Raw genomic sequence first — 6,994 nt, 5'->3', positions numbered from 1 at the left:
AGTGGCCATGCCCCAGTGTCCCCAACAACTCTACCCTTTGAGAACACTCAACAACTTTGGCTCTGAGTTTTCTCACTTGGGCTACTTATTTCTTTACAATAGGACTTTGCATAAGCACTTTGTGATAGCCCTGAAGAGAATGACTTATTAACTTTTGCAAAAGGGCCCTAACACATGATACTGCACAGCATAATACCAGTAATACAAGCAATACAGGAAAGAGAAGTTTCAATAGCAGGCTAAATAAACCACCAAGCCAAGACGACAAACCCCAGCCTGAAAACAAGGTTTGCAACCAATCGTTCTCTGGGGCAGTATAGGCAACCTGTGCTCCGGCTCGGGCATGGGCCTCAGCCTGTACCACCTTTTCATAGATCTCATAACTGCTATCATTTACATATACACAACATCGGGGCCCGATGAGGGCACAAACCCCTCCTTGGGATGCCAAGAGATAGTCCAAAGCCAGCCTGTTTTGGAGGGAAAACATCCTGAGCTGCTGTACCTCTTTATTTAATGTTTTTACTGCTGACCCTAAATTACTAACCGAGTCCTCTAACTCTAAGGCCACCTTCTCAAGTACCATCTGTAGCCTTATAGTATAGCGGCCTATTCATGCCATGGCTGGCCCGGTAAACAGTGGCGCTATTCCCAGTACAGAGCACCCTACAAGCCTCTCGGTTGTGAGGGGATTCTTCATATTGCCCTCCAATGCCTTAGTCAGTCGCCGCAGGGTCTTTTCTCGTGACTCAACAGAGGTGTCTCGGGCATTTCTAATCTTTCCTTTGGGCAGTGTGGCAGTTATGGAAAGATGAGGAACTCCATGAGCTATATAACAGCTACCTGTCCAGTTGGCTGGCAGCACCTTGTAAGCCTTTCGGCCACATACAAAATAGTGACTCTGTAGGGCCCAGTAAGGACTGTTTCTTAAGGGGATTCCTGGGATATTTAAGGCTGCTTTGGCTGCTTTTTTAAACAATTTATATGCCCCTAAGGGGGCATCTTATTTTTTTGATTGGGTACAAGTGGGGGCATTTCTAATTGTGCCGTTCAAATTACACTCGCCATAGGGACCACTACAAACCCACCATTGGCTTGCTACATTGGAGATATTAACTGGATGGCAAGTTATATTTCCAAACCTTTCTTTTGTGGTAAGGGTATTTGTAAGAGTTTCCCTAAAAGGGGAGGAACCATTACACCCACACTGTTGGCCTCCCCTGTTGGTCTTTATCCAATACCCATCAGCCCACTGTGTAATAACACAGGAGCTCTTTCCCACAGGATGCCCATAGGGATCAGATTGGTTTCGGGTAAAACATAACACTCCCTCAGTGAGTACTGCAACTGAATACTCCTGGTCCTGATAAGTGGCTTGCTGTAAAGAGGTCTTGTTCCAGAACGGTGAGTCCGTTCTTTCCTGCTCTTTGGTGGTGGCTAATTCTGCTAGGGTCAAGGGCAACATGTCAAGGGGCATTCCCATTTTGGGGGACAGTGGAGTTGGAGCACATACCCAGCAATCAGTCTAGTTTGTTAAATTAGCAACATGGTGCGCAAGCAAAACAAAGGAGTTATGCTCCCGATATGCACAGTTTGGAAATACCAATACAGAGAATAACAATGTTACCCAATTAATTATCACCAGAGTCTTCCCAACCCAGGGTCTCCAGTACCTGGGTGTGCCCATTTTAGCATTAAGGTGCCCGCTATTTGTGTCTTTTAAACAGTAGCTTTAGCCCGAGATCGTCACTAGATGAGGAGTCAGCGGGTTGGACGGTCCACTGTTCTGCTGACGAGGGGGCAGGTACTGCCTTCAGACGAGAGTGATGGATCCAGTTCTTGTGTCCCTCGATCTTTGCCGCTGTATGGGAGATCAGCAGGACGGTATAGGGTCCTTTCCACTTTTCCTGGAGAGGCTCGTCTTTCCAGGTGCGAACAAGCACAGAGTCACCGGGCTGTAAGGAGTGGACGGGAGAGTCCAAGGGGAGAGGCTGGGAATCCTTGGTATACCTGTGAAGAGACAAGAGAACAGCAGACAGGGAACACATATACTGTGACAAAAAACCATTACCCAACTCCCATTCCCCTGACAGAACCGGGGTGCCATTCATAGGCCATGCCCTTCCAAACATAATTTCAAAGGGACTGAGCCCCAATCTACCCTTTGGGAGAACGCGGATACGGAGTAGGACGAGGGGCAAAGCATCAGGCCATCGCAGTGAGGCTTCTTGGCACACTTTTGAGAGATGCCGTTTAAGGGTCTGATTGGTACGCTCCACTACACCACTGACTTGCGGTCTCCAGGGCGTATGGAGTTTCCAGGGGACCTGTAAGGCATGTGAGATGCTTTGAATGATTTTTGACGTGAAGTGTGTCCCATTGTCAGATTCCATCCACAGGGGGAGTCCAAAGCGAGAAATGATCTCCTTAACAAACTTGAGGGCCACTGTCCTGGCAGTGCAGTTACGGCATGGGAAGGCTTCTGGCCATCCGCTGAACCGATCCACTATAACAAGGAGATATTTGAACCCTTGGGTCCGGGGAAACTCAGTAAAGTCTATTTGCCACACTTGTCCAGGGCCCGGAGTGGGTTCTAGGACAGCTGGTGGCACAGGATGTCCTGGTCAGGGGTTATTCTTTTGGCAGACTAAGCAATCCGCTTGTACCTGGGCAGCCAGGGGTCGGAGTCCGGAAGTGATAAAATATTTTCCCATTAGTTGGATAAGTGCTTCCATGCCAGCATGAGTGGTTTGATGTAGTTTCAATCATAGAATCATAGAATATCAGGGTTGGAAGGGACCCCTGAAGGTCATCTAGTCCAACCCCCTGCTCGAAGCAGGACCAATTCCCAGTTAAATCATCCCAGCCAGGGCTTTGTCAAGCCTGACCTTAAAAACCTCTAAGGACGGAGATTCTACCACCTCCCTAGGTAACGCATTCCAGTGTTTCACCACCCTCTTAGTGAAAAAGTTTTTCCTAATATCCAATCTAAACCTCCCCCACTGCAACTTGAGACCATTACTCCTCGTTCTGTCATCTGCTACCATTGAGAACAGTCTAGAGCCATCCTCTTTGGAACCCCCTTTCAGGTAGTTGAAAGCAGCTATCAAATCCCCCCTCATTCTTCTCTTCTGCAGGCTAAACAATCCCAGCTCCCTCAGCCTCTCCTCATAAGTCATGTGTTCTAGACCCCTAATCATTTTTGTTGCCCTTCGCTGGACTCTCTCCAATTTATCCACATCCTTCTTGTAGTGTGGGGCCCAAAACTGGACACAGTACTCCAGATGAAGGCTCACCAATTTCTGCAGCACTGGCCGGATTAGGCCCTTTGGTAAGAGGACCTTCCCTTCTGGGGAATGGAGCCATCCCTCCTTTTCCCGGAGACCGAGTTTGTCAGTTAGCTGTCTCTCCTCCCCAGAGTACTGAGGGGTTGGAAGTTCCCCTACTGATGGGATAAGGGCATGCATATGGGCGTTCTCAGTCTGAGGGGATGGCAGGGTGGCAGCATGCTTAGCCTCTCTATCTGCCCGGGCGTTACCTCTGGCCACATCTTGATCCTCCCTTTGATGGGCTTTACAGTGTACCACCGCCACTTCCGAGGGGAGTTGTACGGCTTCTAGGAGCCGGAGGATTTGGGGCCCGTACTTGACTGGGGAGCCTTGGGCTGTCAGCATTCCCCTTTGCTTCCATAGGCCAGCATGAGCATGCAGCACACCAAAAGCGTACTTTGAATCAGTAAAAATGTTGACCCGCTTTCCTTTTGACAGTTCAAGTGCACGGGTCAGGGCTATTAGTTTGGCAAGCTGGGCAGAGGTCCCAGCAGGCAAACCTTCAGCTTCCACAGTGTCATGGAGCATCACAACAGCATAACCCGCCCTCCTTTGCCCATCTATTACAGTACTGCTACCATCAGTGTACCACTCATAATCTGCATTTGGGAAAGGTACATCCTTTAAATCCGGATGGCTGGAGTACTGGGCATCTATGATCTCTAAACAGTCATGTTTCTGTTCCTCTGTTTCTGCCAAGAGGGTGGCTGGGTTAAGGGAGGGGCAAGGCTGTAAGGTGACTTCAGAGTTCTCTAACAGCTTAGCCTGGTACCGAGCAATCCGAGCCTGGGTGAGCCAAAGCCCTCCTTTTGCATCCAATAAGGCTCGGACCATATGGGGAGTATAGATTTGCATAACCCCTCCCAATGTTAGCTTCTCGGCTTCCTCAAGCAATAGGGCAGTAGCTGCGACCGCCCGTAAACATGCCGGCCAACCCTTTGCAACCTGATCCAATTGCTTAGAAAAATAAGCCACGGGACGCTTCCATGCTCCTAACAGCTGTGTAAGCACTCCTAGGGCCACCCCCCTTCGTTCATGTACATACAACTGAAACGGCTTAGAGAGATCTGGCAGGTCCAGAGCTGGGGCTTCCATCAATTTTCTTTTCAGGATTTTAAATGCCCTGTCAGCCTCTGGAGTCCAATAGAAGGGGTCATGATCCGCTCCTTTTACACAGTCATACAGGGGTTTAGCCCACAGTCCAAACTCTGGGATCCATATCCTGCAAAAGCCTGCCATACCCAGAAATGCCCTGAGCCGCTTACAATTACTTGGAGAGGAACTTGACAGATAGCTTCCTTTCTTTTTTTTTTTTCGCTTGAACGCTGAGGCTCCCCTTCCCTTAGCTGTAACCTGATCCCTCTCCACCTCAGACAACAGGGTTCTCAGGAGGATATTACAGTCGTCTCAATCGGTTTGTGACTACTGAGGCACCCCTCAAAGACTGAAATAAACCTGCTTGGGTTGGTGGAAAACTCTCCTGCCTGTACTTTGAAAGCAGCCAAATCCACAGGATTAAAGGGCACATGAGTATAAACCTGCATAGTTGTGGCAGGACGCCTGTCTGATCCAGACCGGGCGACTTTAGTTTCGGTGATTAAGGGGTATAGGCCAACCATTGGGGACTTACAAGGTGTGGGTGTAGGGGCCGAAGGGGACACTGGCTCTGCCATTACAGTGGGGGTGGGGGGTCTGGGGACTAACATTAGCTGCTACCGAACCAGTCAGAGTCAAATTACAACTTTGCAGAATTACAGCTCTTTTCTATTTCTTAAAGCCATAAACGCGTGTGCATACAAATATTCATTCCATTTACCCATTCACTGACAAAACAAAACTAATTGGAGGATCATGTTGTAATTAATTGACCCTCCTGGTGGCCACCACTCCTGGTCCTCTAGTTGATATTGAGGCCAGTCAACTGTACAGAATCATTTTAATTGGCTCTTAGTCATTGGATCCGCACCAAATACCTTCCAGTTTGCTAGAATGCACTCTAGGGGCGTACACCGTGCCCTAACCCCTGAGCTCTGTCCCTGTCCCATACCTACAGGGTAACTCTGGGCATCCCCAGGTTCCAACAGAGCATACAATCCGGATTTTAAAAGGTTCCTACCTTATCCAAGGGACCGGTTCTTCACCGTGGCCTGCAGCTGCTCCTCCCCCATGTCTAAGGGACCGGTTCTTCACCGCCGTCCACAACTGCTTCTCCACTATATGAGTGCGTTGCACCGTTGTGCCCTCCGGGGTCGATCAAATCGCGTCTCCTCCGAGGCCCCCGATGAACTCACCGGTGCGCGCTGGGCGTCGGTTCTCGCCGCAATCCTCGACCTCCAGGAAGGGTCCGGGCAAGGCTAAATTGCAGCCTCGTTGCCCACCCAGGGACGCCAAAAGCTGTTGCTGGCACCCAGTGCCGAGAGGCTGAACAACAGCTTGAGTGGTTCGTTACCCGGTGTGCATGAGTATAAACTCAGTTCTCAGTGTGACATCCCGGAGCGTGCATGCTTCTGACTCACATTATTAGTCCTTTATTTTCATGGGCACAGAAATCATCAGTTTTTTTTAGGGAGAATTGTCTGCTCCTGGAATAGCTGTACAGATTCCACAGTGCAGGAAGGGGAAGGTAATTTAGCTCCCTGAGTTATTTAAATCCAGTATTAATTGCTTCCTCAATGCCATAGTACCTTCAGCTGGAAATATTTGGAATAGAAGCATTGCTAAGTAGAGCTGGGCCAAACTTTTCAGCCAAAACATTCTTCCACTGAAAAATATGGGTCAACCAAAACATATCGTGAACTTGTGTCAAATTCATCAATTCTTTTTTTTTGGTGGGGAAAATCAGACAAAAATGTATTGTTTTGATATTTTTTAAATAAAATGTTTTGATATTTTTACTCAAAATGACTTTTTATTTTAAAATTTGCTTCAATTTCATTTTTAAAAGTTCACAAAAACTAAAACAGCTCAAAATGAACCATTTCACTGAGAGTCAAACAAAATGTTTTGTTTGTCCTGAAACAAATATTTTTGGTTCAGCGATTGCATCTAAAAAATCTGTTGTTTGCCCAGCTCTACAGCTGTGTCACAATGCCCCAGTGTTCCATCTGGGCTAGCATTTTGTTTCTGAAAGCAACCACCTCTGGAAGCTATGGAGAAAGGCCCTAGCCCCTCTCCTCACCCAAAGTCACGGTTACACATAAAATATAGAATCAGAACCCTTTGGGGGAGAAACTGTACATAAAGACTAGAAGTTTTGAGGTTCACGCATGTCCCTACTGTAGTTAAGGTGAACGTTAACATATGAAAGGGAGACTAAGAAAAGCAGTCAGGAGGAGGGAAGCTACAGAGACAGTGTGCTCTGTTTGTTTCAAAGGCTGTTTGGGCCCCTAACTTCTGGCAACTAGAAGAAGTTTCTATCCTTTCTCCTCCTGATGCTTGTCTGGAAAATGTCAACTGATCTCCTTTCAAGGGAAGGAGGTTCCTTAAAGCCAGATTTTTAACAGTATTTAGCTGCCTACAGCAGCAGATAGGTGCCTAGGCCCTTTTGAAAATCTGCTAGTCTCTTAGGCCAGGTCTACACTATCAATATACATTGGAATAACAACATCACTCAGGGGTGTGAAAAAGCCCCCCATTCCCCCAAACAACACAGCTATAATGATCTA

General features: G+C 47.9%; 1 long non-coding RNA gene across 1 annotated transcript; it reads right to left on the bottom strand.

Moving 5' to 3' along the window:
• Positions 1–211: 211 nt before the first annotated feature.
• LOC142072749 (uncharacterized) lies at positions 212–5,839 on the bottom strand. Its single transcript, XR_012669306.1, has 2 exons — positions 5,446–5,839; positions 212–2,010 (listed from the first exon to the last, which is right to left on the bottom strand). It is a non-coding gene; the product is annotated as an uncharacterized LOC142072749 (long non-coding RNA).
• Positions 5,840–6,994: the final 1,155 nt, after the last annotated feature.

This window comes from Caretta caretta, chromosome 7 (genome assembly GCF_965140235.1).
Source record: "Caretta caretta isolate rCarCar2 chromosome 7, rCarCar1.hap1, whole genome shotgun sequence".
In the NCBI taxonomy this organism is placed as follows: domain Eukaryota; kingdom Metazoa; phylum Chordata; order Testudines; family Cheloniidae; genus Caretta; species Caretta caretta.
The sequence above is the reverse complement of the archived record's forward strand: the minus strand, read 5'-3'. Positions and strand labels throughout refer to the sequence as shown.